Source organism: Erpetoichthys calabaricus, chromosome 6 (assembly GCF_900747795.2).
Source record: "Erpetoichthys calabaricus chromosome 6, fErpCal1.3, whole genome shotgun sequence".
In the NCBI taxonomy this organism is placed as follows: Eukaryota; Metazoa; Chordata; class Cladistia; order Polypteriformes; family Polypteridae; genus Erpetoichthys; species Erpetoichthys calabaricus.
In genome coordinates, this window is record NC_041399.2 from 167425746 (window position 1) to 167448235 (window position 22490).

Sequence of the window (22490 nt, forward strand, 5' to 3'; positions counted from 1 at the left end):
GATTTTGGTCAATTCAAAGAAGCACAATTTTAACTATTATGTTAAACTAAAAAACAAATAAATACAATTTTCTTAGTTTGAAAGAATGCAGAGTTTTATCAGAATATGCCAAGAATTTATCAGTATTATTCAAATATAATTCTGATGGGCTCCTGCTGCCTACATTTCTTTATAAGTAATGGTGTTAATTATGAGGAATCTTAATACATAATTCGCATGCCTCCTCACTCACTCACTCACTCACTCACTCACTCACTCACTCACTCACTGACGTCAGTCCGAAGCTGAATGCACAGTCGCCTTCTGCGCCACTGCCCGAAAAACCTTACGAGACCGAAATCCAACCCCAACATCGTGGCAGGCGGCGGATTTAGCTTACGCATTATACAACTGTCTTCTACAGGTACATTCATGACTTAAACATTTCAAAGTTCGTCTCACTTCCAACTTATACAAATGCCTCTAAAGAGAAAATTTGCTTCATCGCGGCAGGCGGCGGATTTAGCCTACGCATTTTGGGATTATTATTCTGAAATCCCAAATCCTTCCGCCCAGGCGTAGGATATTAGCCCCGATCACAGCCAACCCTCACACTCAAAATAATACGTAAGAACATATTATTATTAAGTACTTTCAGTGGGCGAGTGATGTGAAGGTGCAAGTTAAAGATGGGCCACATCAAGGGAAATTACTACCAAACAGTGAGAGTGTCTTCACAAAAAATGTAGTCTACAGAGAGATTTTACAACTTTAGTTGCATACTGACAGGCCTCCAGTATACAAAGAAAAAACATCATAGATAGCATGTCTTTTTTAAGTGTACAGTATTTTTTGCCGTGATAAAGTCATACAGGAACATCTACAAATGGGACTGCTTTGAAAAAACTGATTGGGAGATGTTTGAGGATGCAGCTGACGGCAACATCAATGAATTCACAGACTCTGGCACAGGATATATCAGCAAGTGCATTGGCGATGTTGTCACTAAAACCACCGTTTGCATATATCCTAACCAGAAACCCTGGGTAAATAGGGAGATCCGGGCTAAGCTCAAGGTGCGGACCTCTGCCTTTGGCTCAGGGGACTCTGATGCATACAAAGCAGCCAGATACGACCTCCGGAGGTCCATCAAGAAGGCCAAACGGGACTACAGGGACAAAGTGGAGTCAAGCTACCACAGTTCTGACACCAAGCGCCTGTGGAATGGACTGTGCTGCATCACAGACTATAAAAAGAAAAACACAGTCAGTGTTCAGCCCACTGCATGTCTTGCAGACGAGCTCAACACTTTCTATGCTCGTTTTGATGCAGCCAACAAAGAACAGGTGCTATATCCTCAAGGGGGCAGTGAGTCTGTCACTCTGATCCTTGAAACGTCCGATGTGAGAAGGTCCTTCAAAAAGGTCAATCCTCGCAAAGCTCCGGGACCAGATGGCATCCCAGGCCGTGCCCTCAGGGCGTGTGCTGACCAGCTAGCAGGTGTGTTCACCAACATTTTCAATCTCTCCCTGAGGCAGTCAGTGGTCCCCACTTCCTTCAAGGCATCCACCATCATTCCTGTCCCAAAGAAACCGGTGGTCTCCTGTCTGAATGACTATCGCCTGACACCGGTCATTATGAAGTGTTTCGAGCAACTAGTCAAAGGTTACATCTGCTCCTCTCTCCCTGACACGCTGGATCCTCTCCAATTTGCTTACAGAGAAAACAGATCGACAGAGGATGCCGTTGCGCTAACAATAAACACTGCCCTCACCCACCTGGAAAGAGGAAATACATATGTAAGAATGCTGTTCATAGATTACAGCTCGGCATTCAACACCATCATCCCCTCAAAACTCGTCTTGAAGCTTGACGACCTTGGGTTGGGGACGACCATCTGCAGATGGATTTTCTCTTTCCTCACAAACAGGCCCCAGGTGGTGAGAGTCGGCAAACACACATCCTCATCACTCATTTTAAACACAGGAGCGCCGCAGGGCTGTGTGCTTAGCCCCCTCTTGTATTCCTTGTTCACCCATGACTGTGTTGCAAAACACGGCACAAACACCATCATCAAGTTTGCAGACGACACAACCATCATAGGCCTAATCACTGACAACGATGAGACGGCCTACAGAGAGGAGGTGCTGGCATTGAGTAATTGGTGCCTAGATAACAACTTGTCTCTTAACGTCAGCAAAACCAAGGAGATGATTGTGGACTATCGAAAACAACAAGGCAGAGAACACCAGGCCATCTACATCAGCGGCATAGAAGTTGAAAGGGTTAACAGCTTCAAGTTCCTCGGAGTAAACATCACCAAGGATCTCTCGTGGACCCTTCACATAGACACTGTGGTCAAGAAAGCTCGCCAGCAGCTCTACTTCCTGAGGAGGCTGAGGAAGTTTGGCATGAATGCCAACATCACCTCAAACTTTTAGAGGAGTGTGGTCGAGAGTCTGCTGACGGGCTGCATTACTGTCTGGTATGGGAGCTGCTCTGCCAGCAGCCGGAAATCACTACAGAGAGTGGTGAAGGCAGCAGAGCACATCACGGGCAAGAGTCTTCCTGCCATTGAAGACATTTACCTCCAGCGGTGCTTGCGTAAGACAAGCAGCATCATAAAGGACCACAGCCATCCAGCACGCCAGCTGTTCTCCTTGTTACCGTCTGGCTGCTCGGACTACAAGACTTAAGAACAGCTTTTACCACCAGGCCATTCGACTCCTCAACAGCAACACCTGAACACTTACATACACTTACATTACAACTATAATGCACTACATCTACTTTGCACTACTCACATACAAACTGTACCTGCACACACTCAGAATACTGACTGGAACATGCATCTGCACTTTATGGAATATGCATCTGTACTTATAAAACATTATCTGTGCAATAACTGTCATTTGTACTTGCTGCTCATTCAACTCATATTGCTCTATAACTTCTTTTAAAACATACACATTTTATTTTATATGGCTTGTCTATTTTTTAACTTGTAATCTTTTTTTAAGCTTTATTGGATCTAGGCTGAGTGACTTGTTTTTCTCGTCATACACATTTCATTGTATGTTGACCCTGTGTTAACCTATATATGACAAATAAACCTAAACCATATCCCAAACCTCTTAGTTAATTATCACTACTTACATCACTTTCTTATTTATTTCTTACTTATCATTTGTTCTTCATACACTACTGACACAAACTCGTGCCCGTTTCATCTTATGTTGTCGAAACGGGCTTTTTGTCTAGTTGTAATATAATGGGCTTTTTGGTATTTACTGTACTTGCTCTCCACACTGCGTAAGGATGGGATTTGTGATTAAAGTATTTTAAAGGGTTTGTTTTTTTAACTGGGCTGTTCTTTTTTTAATATAGCAGTGTGTATTTCATTGTTTTGTTAAAACAAATAAAAAGAGTGTGTACAATTTTTTTATCTGTCTATATAGATTTTACACTTGTTCTTTCATATTTACCCCCAAAATGATAAAAAGTCTGTTTAGCTTTCTTTGTGCACCAATTCAAGAAAGAAGCTTTGCAAAATTGTGTCATTTGCATTTTGTATGAATCAGAGAAAAATCTTGCACTAAAAATGAGTATACTCCAATGGATGCCTTGCATGCAGGCAGTTGCTGTCGGGGAAAGAGCAACAATCCAAAGACAAATACCACATGGCTTCTATTATTGTGTGTACCCTGTCTGACCATCTTGAAATCTAGCTTCAGAAGTTATCACTGAAGCAAATAGCTTCTAACTTTAGAATTCACCTTCTGTATGCAACCATATTAATAGATTCTCGAAGGCCTAAATAATCCATATTTTATTCTTTGCTTTTGTTTGCTACTGTAGTTCAAAAAGTCTTCTTCTTACAAACCTATGCCGACTGTAATTTAACGTATTATTTCAATACAGGATAGTGCTTTCATTTTTTCTGGTTATACTTTACATAATCTAACACAGAATAGAAGTAAGGTGAATTAGTTTATAAATGGTGAGATCCATTTTGTTGCCCTTTTTGTACAGTCACTTTCTCTTTGTCAGGTAAAAATGTCATTTCTTTTAGTACTGCTAATAAAAATAACATCAGGGTTGTGGAAGCAGATAGCGATGTACAGTATATCTGAAACTTGTGTTTGATAATGTTTAAACACTGAGCTTGTTTCACCTCTGCATGAAACAACAGTTATGTGCAGCTGCTCTTATTTGACTTTTGCTCTTCTTTTAAAACAGTTACCCCCAGCACTTGGCAAGAAAACTTGACCCATCTAGGCATCAACACCATATTACAAAACTGGATATTGAACTTCCTCACAGACCAACCCAAGCCAAGTTGGCAAAAACATCTCAGAGACCATCACCATGAACAATGGGGTCCCCCAGGGCTGTGTTCTGAGCCCTCTATTGTTCACTTTCATGACTCATGACTATTGTGTCAGGCATAATCAAATCATATTATCAAATCCGCAGAAGACACAACAGTGGTGGGCCTCATCAGCAATGAGAAGACGTGAACCAAGTTGTTGGCTGGTGAGACAAAAACAACCTGTCACTGAATGTCAACAAGACGAAGGAGATCATTGTTGACTTCAGGGGGAAACGCATGGCAAATACTGCACATATAAGCCATGGCAATGCTGTAGAGTCAGGAAGAAGAACCATGTTAATGGGGGTGCACATCACAGATGACCTGACATGGACTACAAACCCCACCTATCTTGTCAAGGAGGCACAGCAGTGCCTTCACTTTCTGCGACAGATAAGGAGAGTAAACCACCCCCTATTGTCTTTACAACATTCTACAAAGGTGCAATAGAGAGCATCTTGACCAGCAGCCTCACAGTCTGGTATGGCAGCTGCATTGTTTCAGATCAGATGTTGCCCAAGAACATGGTGAGGATGGCAGAGGAAATCATCAGAACCACCCTCCCATTTATACGAGATCTGTACTTGTCACGCTGCCTTAGGATAGTCATCAAGATAGTCAGAGACCCCTCCAACTAGGCCCATGGACTGTTCAAACTTTTGCCATCTGCCAAACGCTACCACAGTATGTGTGCAAGACTGCCAGGACTCAGTAGGAGTTTTCCCACTCCCTCTAACAACAAACAACATGCTGACGTATTTGGACTGTCATATTCCTGAACACACGCAAAGACTGTTTGAGCACATTTATCCGGAATCTCATATCTCCTAAAATGCTGTTAAGTCTGTGCATTATGTTAACGTTTTTTGTCACTTGAACACTTTACAACTATTCACCAATGTGTTTATCAGATTATTCATATATTATGTCTGTTTATGTTGTCTATTAAGTGTGTTTTTGTATAATCTGCACTTGTCTTTATGTTTACTTTGTACATTGAGCCTGGAGAAATGCATTTTTGCTGAGCTGTGCCTTCATTGTTGTATGGTTTGAATGACAATAAAGGAAATCCAATCCAATAAAGAAAATCCAGTCATCTATTGTAAGTGTAGCACATTCTCTGTTATAATCTTTGGATATTGCAGTTAGTTTTTAGTCAGTCTTTATAGTATGTTGCTTTTTGGTTAGCTCTCTATGAAACTATCTCATTGTCTTTTTAATTTAAAGTTCACAGTTAATGATGTTCAAACCTGCACTGCCACTTTAAACACTCAATAGTGAATGTTGATCAAGTCTAACTCACTGGAGGTGGTGTGAAAGGCCACTCAATGACCAAAACAATTTTTAAAATGCTTTCAATTCTGTAAAGAGGATGATGTGCATAGCAGTTGAAGTGTGAGATAAAGTACCTCAAAGAGGAATCTGCACAAAAACAGAAACTGTTATGTCACACTAACATTGAGGCAAAGCAGAGTGCCAAGATCCTGTCAAACCAATCTGCTAAACTTTTTAAAATGGGAAACTAAGGTGTTGGACAGAAGCAAAGCAAATGCCATAATTTACAGTACTTTAGACTTTTAAAAACCTTATAAATCCCAACGATTTATTTTGAAACTAGAAATCATTGGCATCAGATTTACGGAAATGAATTTCAGTTTGCATAGTTGGTTAGAAACTAAGAGTACGGTGAACAAGAAAAATGCTCCACATGGGCTGAGTTCATCAGTGGAGACCTTCAGTAGTCTGTGCTTCCACCATCACTTTTTTCTTCCTTATATTAATGACAGTGATTCTGTTACAGACAGAAAAGTTATGGAATTCACACATTTTCCTCCCAATTTATGCATCTTTCTTGTAGCCTGTGCATTGGTGTGTGTGTCTGTACTGTATGTGTTGGTATTTAATACATGGCAACCTGACATGTGAAAGTAAGCCTACGTCCTTAGCATCTATAGTACAGCATGGGCCAATGAGAGAAAGATAAACCTAACAAAAGCAATCTGCATGCTAGTGTAGGAAGAAGATCTCAAGTGAGAGCACTATTTACTTGAAGGTACAAGAGACTTAATGATGCCAAGAGACAGAAGATCTCTTGGCCAAAGAGGCAGCACTTGATCCACAGCCTGGAAAGCTGGGACCATAATACCCTTTTAAGTAAGTTGTTCTTAATCACCCATTAAATGACAACAAACATTCTTTAACAGGGAAGAGTGAGACCATGTTATCCATTTAAAGCAGATAGCCTGGAAATGGGAATTGAGAAAGATTGATCACTTTAAGGGCTTAGTAAGAAGCACAGATACCTAGGCCTACGAAGCAGAGTGCTTCCTGTTCGCTGAAGCATACTTGAGATTTAAAGCTACCTAAGACCAAAGTGAGGAATGTTATGCCTTACATTCACTAGTGAAAAATACAGAAGGTGGGCAGAAATGTCTTGATGTGGTGCTTGACTGCAATCTGAGCAGAGTCTTTAACGTCACTATGTGGTTGAATTGATGGACGTTAAATTTAAGGGAACACAAGAAATGGTATATCAATAACCACTAAGGGATGGTGGTGGGTACAAAACTCAACAAAAAGTTGACTGTGCGTGTTGGAGAACTTCTCTTGCTCAGGAAACTTTAACATGAGAACAAAGGAAATGTTGGTTTTAAAAGGAAGCACAGAGGCACAAGAGCGATTTTAAAGGACAAAATCCTAACTGTATTTTAACCGTGGACTTTAACTGTGTGAATTGTTTTTTAATTTGCATTTTAACCTCCATTATGAATACTGCTATTGGAGTTATCTATTTATCTACTTTTGAATGCTGTGGTAAATAAAAGTACTTTGCACTTGTTGCACCTACCTTTGCAATATTGTGTCCTCATTGCCCAATTCATCTCGGTTTCATGATTATCAATGTGCTGAATTCAAGGGAGTATGCCAGCTGGGGGCAACCCAGACATCACACTGGCTTTGCGTCACTAAGTTTGGTTGTGTGTATAAGTGTGCTCTGCTTTATTCTGGATTCTGCTGGTGCAAAGTTTAGCTATTAAGGACCTGCTTTGGAATATACAGTATACGTAGAAAAGTGAACAAATGTAAAAAAAAATGGGCATGCTGTATATTCAAGTGACATCAGAGTAAATATTAGAATTAATTGGATATCACCATGGGCATTGTTGTATGTGTCTTTATTAAGCCCCCTTTACAGTTTTAATATACACTGATCAGCCACAGCATTAAAACTACTGGCAGGTGAAGTGAATAGCATTGATGTTCTCATTACAATGGCATCTGTCAAGGGGTGGGATATATTAGGCAGCTAGTGAACAGTGGGTTCTTAAAGGTGATGTTCTAAAAGCAGTGAAAATAGGCAAGCGTAATGATCTGAGCAACTTTGGCAAGGGCCAAATTGAGATGGCTAGATGACTGGGTCAGAGTATCTCCAACACAGCAGGTCTTGTGGTATGTTCCTGGTATACAGTGGTTAGCACCTATCAAAAGTTGTCCTAGGAAAGGCAAACACTGAAGTGGCAGTAAGGTCATATGCACCCAAGGCTCATTGATGTACGTGGGAAGTGAAGGCTAGTTGTCTGGTCCATTCCTATAGAAGAGACACTGTAGCACAAACTGTTAAAAAACTTAATGCTGATCATAAGAAAAAGGTGTCATAACACACAGAGCATCACAACTTGCTGCATACGGGGCTGCAGAGCCGCAGACCAGTCAGATTGGCCATGCTGAACCCTGTCCACCACTGAAGGCACCTTGAATGGGTGTGTGAGCATCAGAACTGGATCATGGAGCAGTGGAACAAGGTGGATTGTTCTGGTGAATCAATGTTTCTTTTACTTCATGTCGATAGCTAGGTTTGTGATGCTTGTCTTCCTGGGGAAGAGATGACAGAAGAAGACACTATGGGAAGAAGGCAAGCTGGTGGAGGCAGTATGATGCTCTGGGCAATATTCTGCTAGGAAACCTTGTGTTGTGGCATTCATGTGTATGTTACTTTGACATGTATCACGTACACCCCTTTATGACAATACTATTCCCTAATGGCAGTGCCCTGCCAAACTGTAAAAATTGTTCAGGAATAGTTTGAGGAACATGACAATGAGTTCAGGGTGTTGACGTAGCCTTCAGATTCCCCAGATCGCAATCTGATGAAACATCTGTGGGATTTGCTGGAAAAACAAGTCCGATCCATGGATGACCCACCTTGCAACTTCCAGGATTTTAGAGATCTGCTGCTATTGTCTTAGTGTCAGATACTACAGGACACCTTCAAAGGTCTTTTGGAGTTCATACCTGGACTTAGCAGAGCTGTTTAAGTGGCATGTGGATGAACTACTCAATATTAGGCAAGTGATTTTAAAGTTGTGGCTGAATGGTGTATAAAAGAATAAGAAGGAGAGGGTAAAGGGTTGAGGACCAGCCAGTACCCCGTTTAATGCTGGCACATTTAAATAAATGTCCAAGTAATTTAGGGAAAGATCATGTATGTTCTCATTTGGTGATGCATCTTCTCTCTGCCATTTTCCTTAAGAATTCTTGTTAGCTCATTGCTCTTTAGTAGGAACAAATGCCTACTACTAGTGGCTTCATTTTTAAATCGCCTGTGGGGCAGAGTAGGCCGACTTCGTCTGGGCTGCAAGCATAAGGAAAGAGGCTGTTATTAACTGTACATCCCCAGACAACTAGGTTGTGAATCCTTATCTTAACAGTGTCACCAGGATGCTCCCTACTCACATGTGTAATATTTTTATAATAAAAAATACTTATATCTTGCATAAAGTAGCATTAAAATAGAAAACATATGAACATAAAATATCTTTCAGCATGCTTTTGGTTTTCCATTGTAGTGTTTGGAATTTTCAAAAGCAGAAAAAATTAATTTGGAGAAATTAAAATTAATAAAATGCTTGACGGCCACTAAGGAAAGAACTGTCCCTAAGGTCTTTCCTCTGATGTTTGATAAAAATGTTTTGCACAGTTAGCAGTCACACAACCTTGAAGGCCTGGCATTGAAAAGTCACACAAGGTCAGCTATTGTACCAGAGATGAAATTCATTGCGGCAGAGAGCTTCTTCCCTGTGGGCCAGATCTTCACCAATGCCCTGCTGATAAGTTGAGGGTAAAACTTTGGGCAGTAGTACCCTTGGGAAAATGTCCCCTGATGAATATTTCCAAAGCAGCCAAGTATTGTAGTTGCTGCCCTACTTAAATACATATGTAGGTCAGATAAAGTCTCTTCAGGCTATACTCCCTATGTTCACAGAAATTTATAACACCATAGCACCTGATAACCACACCCAAAAAATTAGCTTAAGATGCCTTGAATTAACAGTTTGTCTTCCCAAAGAGACTTAATTTAAATAATTTAGGCAGTATAGGATTTATGATATTTTCCTTTTTTAAGATTCTATTAATTCATTCACTTTCACTGTATGCTCCTCATGTAACTCTTATTTGACAGCCAAGCATTACAGAATAGTTTTGACACAGGAGAGCCATTGAAGTATAACAGAATATAACTGCTTGGATATCTTTACTGAATTGTCCAAAGCTAATGAAAACCCAGATGCTTAAGAATGACCAACTAAGTAAAATTTCTATAATCTTTTGTTTTATTTTAGCAGCTTCATCCCTTGGGTTGAGAAAAAATACACTCACATTTCTGTACAGCAGATCATAATGCCAGGCAAGTGACTTTCTTCTAATTTGTTTTTCCATGGGTCCCTTAGTCCTATCATATTTTCCACTGTGACAATTTTCAATCTTTCTAATCCCGAGCAGGCCTTGAATTGTAAACATTTCATAAGAACAGTATACACAGACAGATGTAGAAACTTATTTTAAACATGCATCTGACAGCTTAGCAGTAGCCATGCATTTTATTACTTCATGCTAGGAAAAACAGGAAGATATTCAACCAGGTATTTTTCCCATTATATGCAGTTTTCTTGCCTGCATCTATAATCTGTCAGAACATCTTTTTTTCTGTTTAAACATCAAAATAAATAGTAATTTGTTAACATCCATACTTTTCTGAACCATAATATTTTATTTCAGGATCAGGATGAGTTGTAGCCTATTTCTGCAGCATAAAGTGCAAGACAGGAACCAGCCCTGGCCCGGAAGACAGACCCATTTCTGAGCATACACATGCAACCACCTAAGCCATTATAATTTAACATAATATGCATATTTAGAAGGTGAAAGAAATGATGTGCACTCAGAGAAAATTCTCAAAATACAATTGTAAACTCTAGCAACTCCATGGAGATATTTTCGAGAACAGTAATCTAGTAATGAGAAGTTGCAGAATGGCAACTGTTAACCAGTGTTTCATGGCGTTGTGCTCCTAGCAGACATGGGGAAAGATCGAAAAGTAGACACAAATTAGGAAATGCAGTATTTCTATATTGAACAAGTACACCAAAAAAATATGATCAAAATTTGTGCAACCACGTTCTGAACTCAGTTATTCCATTACTGGTAATGGAAATATGGCCTTCAAGCCTGTAGCAGTAAGCTCAAAGCAGAAACAAACCCTGGACAGGATGGCTGTATGTCATAGAATACACTCAGATACTCACCCATGTTCATACATACAATTTAAAGTTGCTAGTTAATCTGACATGCATGTCTATGAGATGAGGCAGCAAAAGACAACACGGAGACATGGGGACAGTGCAAACTTCACAGACACAGATGATTCTTGGAAGTCAACCGAAGTCCTTGGGACCACTATACGAGTTCTTGCATGCCCAGGTTATTATTCAAGCAAATATGAAATTTTACATTTTCTCTTTGTTATATATTTGGCTACCGTGGCTGTCTGTTTGTCTGTCCAGGATTTTAAATCACCTGTAGCTTGCAAACCATTTGAACTATTCACCTGAAATTTGGTACACATGTACTATGTGACGTCTACTATCCGCTTTCGGGGTGATGATTGACCTCCAAGGTTATTGCTCGCTCTCATTCCCTACCACCTTCGCCGTCACTTCCCTACCTCTTTATATCTTAAATCATTATTGAGGCAGTTTGAAGAATTAAGTGCCAGCTTAAGTGAAACATTAAGGAAAACGTACTAAGTAATTGCAACACAAACACTGACTTAATCAGTTTTAACACGAAAAGATGTTGATGAAAGAAGAGAAGAAGTGGGCTGCTAGGGTGGAGAAAAGAAGAGCTGCTCAGGAAGCAGCAAGCACATCAACCTCTGAGCAAAAGAATGTTAAACGTACAGAGAAAGAGTATGAAAGCTATGAATGCTCAAGTCAAGTGTATTCACTGCACGTTTTCATGCAGTGTGCCGTTACTGGTAATAAAAATATTACGAAGGAGTAGGGCTGGGAATCAATTTTAAAAATGGAACTAATTAATCACATAAACGTATGTAATTAATCGCGATTATTCACATCTAACATTAAAACATGTACAGTAAATATAAAATACATAAATCATGAAGTAAATACAAACTAAATCACAAAGTTAATGTAGAATCAACACAAAGGAATAAAAAAAAATAATGCCATAGTTTTAACATAAAACAATGACCTTAAACCTGAAGTTTTAACTACTTGAGCAAGAACAACCTGAATTTGAATGCCTTCCTTAAAGGCAAGTGGAAAAGAAGGCAATAAGAAAATAAGGCCAAAGTATTAATTCTCAAATTGGCATAGCATAGGAGACACAGATGTATCAAAGTAAAAACAATCAAAATGACCATTGACTTTGAATACACTGCTGAACACTGATTTAACTGAAAAAATAAGCATCTCTTAAATGGGTATAAATTAAAACTTGTGTTAAAACTCTGTAAATACTATCCTCAATTGTTCATCACCATCAACGACTTGATGATTATACTCTAAACAAGTGTTTTACAACTGGTGTACTGTGGAATTAACAGTGTAGTGCCCCTGTGTCCTGACCCATGAGACACACGATCCTCAGGTGGTTGAGACCTGTCCAAGGAGGATGGGACTACCTGAAGAAGTCGACATAGGTGATCACCTTTTTTGCAGACAGTTTAGCATTTGTATAGATTTAATGCTTTTTTGGTTGGTGTGCCTTGGGATTTTTTGGGTTATAAAAAGTGTACCACCACAGAACAACTGTTGGAAAACACTACTCTCCTTCACGATTGATCCTGGCATGCTAAAAAAGATCTCTGTAGCTGCTATCTCGCTTAAAAACTGACACTGTACATTACTTAGATGGTTATGTTGCATTCTTTGATTTAATTAGCAAAGATGCTGCAAACTTGAACATGAGTAGAGATAATCATTACATTTCTATTTTATAGAATTTTGTGATTTTATTAGGGCAGTCAGCACTGTAAGCGGGATGGCAGAATGATTTGTTAAATGCAGAGATACTAGAAACTTATTTTGGTTTTAATGCCACTCAAAAGCAACTTATTTAGCACTTATGTGATATGACTTTGATTTGATCTTCTTACAGAAGCAAGAAATGAAAAAAATAGAGCATCATTTTTATCTTCACAACTCTTCTCTAGCATTGCACCAGGACTGCTGTAAATCCCGTTCCCATTCTCTTTCCTCCCTATGTCAGTATGTATAAATCAAGAAATTGAACTCCAGTGCTAAATATTAACATGTGGTGTATCGTTGTGAACCACGTAATATGAAATGTTCAACCTTTAAGTGAAAATATTTTATTTCATAAAATCTGTAAAGGTAGCATATAAATATGGTACTGGATGTGTATGTGATTCTTTAGGTCCACATATAACTTACTTGTATTATTGTTTCATAATGTTAAAAAAAAAAATACCTGAAAATGCCGCATTGACCAAAACACTGCCTGAGGCCTTTGCCTCTTTGCTGGCCCTGGATGTGGCAATATTTTTTTAATGCGTTAACCAGGGCATATTAATCGCAAAAAATAACGTTTCACAGGCCTGGGAAGAAGATAAGGTTTCTTTTTATTTTACTAAGAATGTACTAGTTTAGTTAACCACTTTTATTCAAATGACATGATAACGTAATGACTGGTTTTATGACTTTGCTGTTAGGGTTTAAAATTAGGAATGTACTGTATATCTTGAACTGTGGAAGATGTGAAGCATAGAGCTTTCATTTCATCACACCCATTTATTCTGGTCAAATTAAGTTCTACTAGATAAGATCCTGTGACTTGGATAAATAAAGCTGCTATGAAATTCAACAACAACAACATTTATTTATATAGCACATTTTCATACAAATAATGCATCTCAAAGTGCTTTACATGACGAAGAAAGGGAAAAAAGATTAAATAAATAGGAATTAAAATAAGGGAACACTAATTAACATAGAATAAAAGTAAGGTCAGATGGCCAGGGAGGACAGAAAAAACAAAAAAAACTCCAGACGGCCGGAGAAAAAAATAAAATCTGCAGGGGTTCCAGGCCACGAGACCGCCCAGCACCCCTCTAGGCATTCTACCTAACATAAATGATCAGTCCTCATTGTATTCAGGGTTCTCATGGAAGAACTTGATGATGATGGTCATGTGGACTTCTGGCCTTTAATCCATCAATGTAGGGCAAAGAGCAAAGGCAGAGCTTTAGAAGATGTAGAACTGTTTGGTCACTTTTTATCTCAGTTGGTCTAAACGTTAGTTTTACTGAATCAAAAAAAACTTTGGCATTACTTTGATACCAATATGCCTTTTAAAACACTATTTACAAAGGTAATATCTAATATCTGTTTTTTCTAGCTTAAAATATTGAAAAATACATGTTTTCTAGACATGAACAATAAGAAAAAATTAATTCATGCATTTATTTCTATTAGGCATGACTACAGTAATGAGTTATTTACTGGTTGTTTAAATCATTCTGTAGGCATTTTTGAATTCTTTCCAACTGCTGCTGCAAGAATCATTACAAGAACTACAAAGTATGACCACACAGTTCCAGTTTTAAAGTTGTTACACTTAAGCTTAATGGTGCTTTAAAAATGCTCCTTCTTACATATGAAGCGGTTGAGGCTCTGTTTACTCTTATGAATTTATCAGTACTTACAAACTAGAGTTCTCATTAAGATCTCGAGATACCAGCCTTCTAAAGATTCCAAGGATTAATAAAATAAGAGTGGGAGATCAAGCTTTTAGCAACAGGACCTCAAAACTCTGGAACATTCTGCCTGCTTACATAAGAGGTGCCTCTTCAGTCTCAACTTTTAAATCCAGGCTGAAGACATACTACTATTATGTAGCACACCCTGATTAGAGCTACTGAAAGACTGTGCATATTGCATCTCTATTTGTTAGTTATTTATATAAACATATAGGAATACATTACACATGAACTGTTACTAACCCTTCTCTGTTCTGCTTCCCTTATTGTGTCCTACTAAAGCATTTGATGCCACTATTGTTCCTCCAAACTGCTTTTCTACCCATAGAAAGACATACTGGAAGTATTGGCATAATAAAAAGGAAGGATACTGTTTTTATATTAAATGGACCAAATGTTCAGGAGCATTTTTATTACAACTAAAGTGAGTGAGTAACACATTATTGCAGACTACGGCAGTAAAATCAAATTGTATTGCACTTATAAATAAAGCAAAAGGGATTTGATTTACTCGACAAGCGTATAAACTAGTAAAACTCATGTGCACAGTGTAGCAACACGCAAATTAAAGTGAAATCATCATACTAAAAAAAGATGCATATTTTACAAAAACCTTACTTTAGCCAACTTGCAAGCAAATGCAGTATACAGATTCACTGATAATATCATGACAAATATGAATAACACTCAGCAGGTTTTTCCTCAGTTGGATCAATCTGTTATCCAAAATGGAACAACTCATCACCAGCATCACAGCCCTCAGGATCCGATAAGTTGAATGTTGTACATATTTTTCATAAGAGCTTAAAGAGTCTCCTGTGTATCCATCTTGAATGCCACCTTTTGAAAACATAAGGCTTACCTCGAAGCTGATGAATTATTCTTCAACCTGCATGCCATTTTTCTGTGGTTGCAGTAGGTGCTCTCTGTTTTGCAAATGCAGAAGTAGAAACTAGCACAAGAGAACGTTTGATGCTGACCAATTTGGACAGTGGATGTCTCCTTGAGGCCAATTTATAAAGAATCACATTAATGATGCAATACAGTAAGATTTCTGGTGACAGAAACTTGTTGGATACTAACAACTGAACAAAAAAACAATATACACAGCCATGAAAATCAAAATGGCATCATGATAAAAGTAAAAATAAAGATAGAAATGGCTTCCAATAGTAAAAATATGATTGCCCAAAGATTCTCTGGCATGACAAACATGGATTTTACCCACAGAAATGGCAAGAAAAATGTATTATACCCAGAAAAAAAAACTAAATTATCCAGGTCATGATAGGAGAGTGCAATGATAGCAGGAAAAATGTGTAAGTGGAGAACATATGTTTATGTCTACATAGCAAAGAGTTCAAAAGTAATAATAAATTAAGATATGTTTTAAGATAGAGTCAGTTCAGAACCCTACCAAAATAAAACAAGCTGAGATTACAGTTTTTAGAAAACTGGCTGTGGTTAGTACTGGATGGTTTTGTTTTAAAATACAATTTTATTATTTTTTTTTGTTGTTGTTTTGGGGGTCTATCCAATGTATATGTATGCAATGGTATAGCATTTGAAGGCTTTGTGTGACATACTGTAAGTTGATTAATGTGACTTATGACAAACACTACTCCTAATGATTCAACTTATTTGAGAGTTCATTTAAAGGGATGTACATAACAATCTAGTGTATTAATGTCATAAGCTGGGGTAGATAAAATGTTTTTCTCATAATTCTGGAATGTAACCATGACATTGGAAAAGAGCAGATACAGAGAGTGAAGTTAAGAAGGAAATAGTTTGTAAGAGTTTTAGTTTGAGAAAACAGCAAAAATGAAAATGTTTTCCTTAGGTCCAGACAGACAGTTTCTTTTAAACACACTTTAAGATGATTCTACTAACTTTGTGTTACATGTAAGCCATACTGCTGCTTCTCAGAATGTGGTCACAAAATTTATTATTAATATGCCTATCTATTCATGTTCATTTGGGTAATAATTCATTCATATATTTATTACTTTTTCACATAAGAAGAAATAATAATCATTATCACGTCTATATTTAAAATTTTCCATTGATGGAAAATGTTTAAACTTTCTCTGAAATGGCATAGACAAACTCCTTTATTAATTGTGTCAACTTTATCCACATTCAGAATGTATCATTTTTAAAATACAGTATCTTTCTGTAATAAAGCAGTTTTGTTTTGTGGACCCATTTAAGGGTAGAGTTACTGAGATGTGTAACTGAAAGATGCAGTGGTAGCACATAATGGATGAACCAATGTGACAGAAGGTGTTTTGTTGCCCTCTTCTGGCAGATCCTGGGAATTTAGATTAATCTGCTTGTGAGTCTGATTTTGGGGTACATGCATTGCATAGTTTGTTCTCTTCATGTATTTAATTAGTGAGGGAAAATATTTCCATATTACTGAGACATTTGGTATGAAAACAGTAAGCTTCATATTTTGATGATAAAACAAAACAGGCATTAAAAATAAGCAGCTCATTTCATTTGACCTTTCCATCTTCTGTGTTCTTACTTTAAAGTAGTATTTTGGGACATAAGTGAAAGACAGAACTGAAAGAAGAGTAAAGATAATAGTAAAAATATTCTAAAGCAACATTATAAACAGTGCAGTAAAACTTTATGAAATACTGGGTTATGTGAAAAATGCTGATTTCTCAGCATATACTGACTGCACCTAAATACACCATGTATGAATCAAGCAGTCTAGATTTGTTAACACTTCAGTTTAAGTATCCGTCATAAGCAGATATGAAAAGTCTACATGTTATAAAACATATTATAAAACATTTAACATATGAAAGAATGAAAAATGTCAGCAACATAATTTAAGTGTATTGTCATTTTTTGTTACAAGCGTAAAATGTTTATGTTGTTAATACCTCTTTTAGAATTGGTACCTAATATATGACCCTGTCTAATAATAATAATAATACGTTTTATTTATGTAGTGCCTTTCATACTCAAAGACACTTTGCAATTCAATAAACACAATAACAAGACAGTAGAAATTACATACAAGAAAACGAATAATGCTCATTGAAAAGATGTGTTTTTAACAGGAGTTTGAAATTAATAATAGATTTTTCCTTGTGAAGACTGAGAGAAAGAGCATTCCAAATTATAGAGGCCAACACACTCAAAGCTATGCCACCCATAGTTACTAACCTGTATTTACGTACAGTGAGTAAGTTAGCTTCCAATGATCTTAATGCACGGGCAGGAGTGTAAGGAAGCAGCAGCTCAGACAGGTAATGAGAGGTCTTATTTTCCATCCTTCCATTTTCCAAACCTGCTAATTCAAAGCAGGATGGTGCAGAAGCTGGAGAATATCAAATATGATAAAAGCACAAAAAATTCTGAAGATTTTATTATATTTTGGTTTTTGAGTCCAGGATTGCTGTTAAAAATAAAACTACACCATACAGAATAAAACTGGGTGAAGTGGAAAGAAGCTTCATAGTTGTCTTGTTAATATTCCACACAATACTTTGATCTGGTAACAGTATTTATTGTTTTGTGTTATAATATATTTTATTCATTAAATTAGGAAAAATGCCTGCCAACCTGAACTCTCCTAGGTTCATTCTATAGGCAGAAATTCATTCGGTTTGTAGACTCACATAATATATTCAGTCAAAACCTAAAATGATAAGTAGTTTAAGGTTTCTTATAGCGATTACAAATAAGGTTAAGTAACTCATGGATTTTATCAAATGTACTAGTTCTGCTAGCTCATTTCCAAGAAAGTGAAAACAACAGCAATAATTTTTGTGCTAAAAAAAATCGGTTTGTCGGAAAAACTTAACCTTACATGTAAGCTTTAAATTTAATAAAGCAGTTATTGGTATGGTTCTTTAGAGCACTGTCTATGTATTCTATTGCAAGTACATAACAGTTAAGCAGTATTACAGATTCAATATTTTTATCAACTAAATCTGACTATATTCATCCTAACTTAGTCAGTATGTCTAAGATGTTTCTCTTCAAATATTTCTATTTATTAAATTAAAGATATGGCAAACTCTTAACAGTCAGTTGTACACCTCCAGCAATATATGACAGGGCATGTTTGCCATGTTTAATGGCAAAAAAAAGGATTTATCTAGTCAGATTTTATAACCTGTTTTTCACTCAGCTGTCTACTTCCATTGCTCTTGTAGCATTTGAAATATTTTGCTTTAGTATGGCATATCTCTGTATTTATAATTTTTGACCTAATAGGAAGATATGTCTCCAATAATGTACAAAGTTTTCATGAAAAGACATCCAGTGTAAAATGAAGTAACATAAGAAGAGCTGAGGTTGATATGGGACTGCAAAAAATATTCCCAACAATGTGTCTTTTAAAGAAAAGTTTTCTTTTTCGTGCTTCAGAATATACACATTTGTTTATTTGTTCTTACCATTCTATACTGTGTTTAATGTGATGGTTATTTTCGTGTTTGTGTTTCTAGAATAGCTTTATGGGTAAATTATTTATCTACGTATCTATTAAAATAGCTGAGTGAATGAAATGCAGAACTGGTGAGAGGTCCTAATTTTTAAAGTATTTTCTAGCACAAACATGCCTGAAGAAGTGGCCTGTGTTGCCTCGAAAGTTTGCATATTGTAATCTTTTTAGTTAGGCAATAAAAGGTGTCATTTTGCTTGACTTTTCTCTACATTCATAATAGCTAACACGGTACAACACCCTAGTACTAGAACAAACATGAAATCCTCTGAGCCACTGTCAGACCTTATGCTGGTGCAATGGTCCCTGGGTTCTTCCAGGTGCAGGGCAATGCCTGGCTCATGTGAGCAAAGTGTGTAGGCAGTTCATGGATGATAAATGCCTTGATGCCATTGACTGGTCCACATGTTCCCCAGAACTGAATTCAATTGAGCACCTCTAGGATGTTATGTATTGGTGCATCCAACACCAATAAGTAGTGCCACAGACTGTCCATGAGCTCACTGATGCTCTGATCTAGGTTTGGGAGGAGATCCCACAGGAAACCATTCGCTATCTCATCAGAAGCATGCCCAGACATTGTTGGCACATGTTGGCCATACACACTACTGAGTCACATTACCAGTCGCCATGATGAAATTCACGCAGGTTGGATCAACCTGCGATTTCAATTTTTGACTTTGATTTTCGGTGTTATGTTGAATCCAGCCCTCAATGGGTTGGTGGTTTTGGTTTCCATTGACAATGGATTATTTTGTTCTCAATGAATTACACAGTATTACTCAGTAAAGATTTTCCATTTGAATATGTCATTCATCGAAATCCAATGTGTTATTAAAGTGTTACCTTAATTTTGTATACAATGTATATATACCCCCTCCTTTAACCGCCACCTTATCGTGGTGGAGGGGTTTGCGTGTCCCAATGATCCTAGGAGCTCTGTTGTCCGGGGCTTTATGCCCCTGGTAGGGCCACCCAAGGCAAATTGGTCCTAGGTGAGGGATGAGACAAAGAGCGGTTAAACAAAACCTCCTATGATGAAAAACAATTTTGGACGGCGTTTTCCCTTGCCCGGACGCGGGTCACTGGGGCCCCACTCTGGAGCCAGGCCTGGAGGTGGGGCTCGATGGCGAGCGCCTGGTGGCCGGGCCAGCACCCATGGTGCTCGGCCGGGCACAGCCTGAAGAGGCAACGTGGGTCCCCCTTCCCATGGGCTCACCACCTATGGGAGGGGCCAAGGAGGTTGGGTGCAGTGTGAGTTGGGTGGTGGCCGAAGGCAGGGACCTTGGCGGTCCGATCCTCGGCTACAGAAGCTGGCTCTTGGGACGTGGAATGTCACCTCTCTGAAGGGGAAGGAGCCTGAGCTAGTGCGCGAAGTTGAGAGGTTCCGGCTAGATATAGTCGGACTCACCTCGACGCACAGCTTGGACTCTGTAACCAATCTCCTTGAGAGGGGCTGGACCCTGTACCACTCTGGAGTTGCCCCCGGTGAGAGGCGCCGAGTGGGTGTGGGTATACTTATTGCCCCCGACTTGGAGCCTGTACATTGGGGTTTACCCCGGTGGACGAGAGGGTAGCCTCCCTTCGCCTTCGGGTGGGGGGACGGGTCCTAACTGTTGTTTGTGCGTATGCACCGAACAGCAGTTCAGAGTACCCACCCTTTTTGGAGTCCCTGGAGGGGGTGCTAGAGGGCATACCTTCTGGGGACTCCCTCGTTCTGCTGGGAGACTTCAATGCTCACGTGGGCAATGACAGTGAGACCTGGAAGGGCGTGATTGGGAGGAATGGCCCCCCCGATCTGAACCCGAGCAGTGTTTTGTTATTGGACTTCTGTGCTCGTCACGGATTGTCCATAACGAACACCATGTTCAAGCATAGGGGTGTTCATATGTGCACTTGGCCCCAGGACACCCTAGGCCTCAGTTCGATGATCGACTTTGTGGTCGTGTCGTCGGACTTGCGGCCACATGTCTTGGACACTCGGGTGAAGAGAGGGGCGGAGCTGTTAACTGATCACCACCTGGTGGTGAGTTGGCTTCAATGGTGGGGGAGGATGCCGGTCAGGCGTGGTAGGCCCAAACGTGTTGTGGGGGTCTGCTGGGAACGTCTGGCAGAGCCCCCTGTCAGAAGTAGCTTCAACTCCCACCTCCAGCAGAACTTCGACCACATCCCGAGGGAGGTGGGGGACATTGAGTCTGAATGGGCCATGTTCCGTGCCTCTATTGTTGAGGCAGCTGACCGGAGCTGTGGCCGTAAGGTGATCGGTGCCTGTCGTGGCGGCAATCCCCGAACCCATTGGTGGACACCGGCGGTGAAGGATGCTGTCAAGCTGAAGAAGGAGTCCTACAGGACCCTTTTGTCCTGTGGGACCCTGGAGGCAGCTGATAGGTACCAGCAGGCCAAGCGGAATGCTGCTTTGGTGGTTGCTGAGGCAAAAAACTCGGGCGTGGGAGGAGTTTGGGGAGGCCATGGAGAACGACTTTCGGACGGCTTCGAGGAGATTCTGGTCCACCATCCGGCGTCTCAGGAAGGGGAAGCAGTGCAGTGTCAACACTGTATATGGTGGGGATGGTGCGCTGCTGACCTCGACTCGGGACGTTGTGGGTCGGTGGGGGGAGTACTTCAAAGACCTCCTCAATCCCATTAACATGCCTTCCAATGAGGAAGCAGAGCCTGGGGACTCAGAAGTGGGCTCCCCCATGTCTGGGACTGAGGTCACCGAGGTGGTCAAAAAACTCCTTGGTGGCAGGGCCCCGGGGGTGGATGAGATACGCCCGGAGTTCCTCAAGGCTCTGGATGTTGTAGGACTGTCTTGGTTGACACGCCTCTGCAACATCGCATGGACATCAGGGACAGTGCCTCTGGATTAGCAGACCGGGGTGGTAGTCCCCCTTTTTAAGAAGGGGGATCGGAGGGTGTGTTCCAGCTACAGAGGGATCACACTCCTCAGCCTCCCTGGAAAAGTCTATTCAGGGGTCCTGGAGAGGAGGGTCTGTCGGATAGTCGAGCCTTGGATTCAGGAGGAACAGTGTGGTTTTCGTCCTGGTCGCGGAACAGTGGACCAGCTCTTAGCAGGGTCCTGGAGGGTGCATGGGAGTTTGCCCAACCAGTCTACATGTGTTTTGTGGACTTGGAAAAGGCATTCGACCGTGTCCCTTGGGGAATCCTGTGGGGGGTACTCCGAGAGTATGGGGTACCGGCCCCCCTGATAAGGGCTGTTCGGTCCCTGTACGATCGGTGCCAGAGCTTGGTCCGCATTGCCGGCAGTAAGTCGAACCCGTTTCTAGTGAGAGTTGGACTCCGCCAGGGCTGCCCTTTGTCACCGATTCTGTTCATAAGAATTTCTAGGCGCAGCCAGGGTGTTGAGGGGGTCCGGTTTGGTGGGCTCAGGATTGGGTCACTGCTTTTTGCAGATGATGTTGTCCTGTTTGCTTCATCAGGCCATGATCTTCAGCTCTCTCTGGATCGGTTCGCAGCCGAGTGTGAAGCGGCTGGGATGAGAATCAGCACCTCCAAATCCGAGACCATGGTCCTCAGCCGGAAAAGGGTGGAGTGCCCTCTCAGGGTTGGTAGCGAGATCCTGCCCG

At 40.0% G+C, this 22490-nt stretch overlaps 1 protein-coding gene across 1 annotated transcript in view; it reads right to left on the reverse strand.

Moving 5' to 3' along the window:
- Positions 1 to 20229: 20229 nt before the first annotated feature.
- The window catches only part of pitrm1 (pitrilysin metallopeptidase 1), an 827899-nt gene continuing 825638 nt past the window's right edge, over positions 20230 to 22490 (reverse strand). The window contains exon 28 of the transcript XR_007935355.1: positions 20230 to 20244. The gene's annotated coding sequence lies outside the window, so the exon portion shown is untranslated. The remainder of the gene's footprint in view (positions 20245 to 22490) is intronic.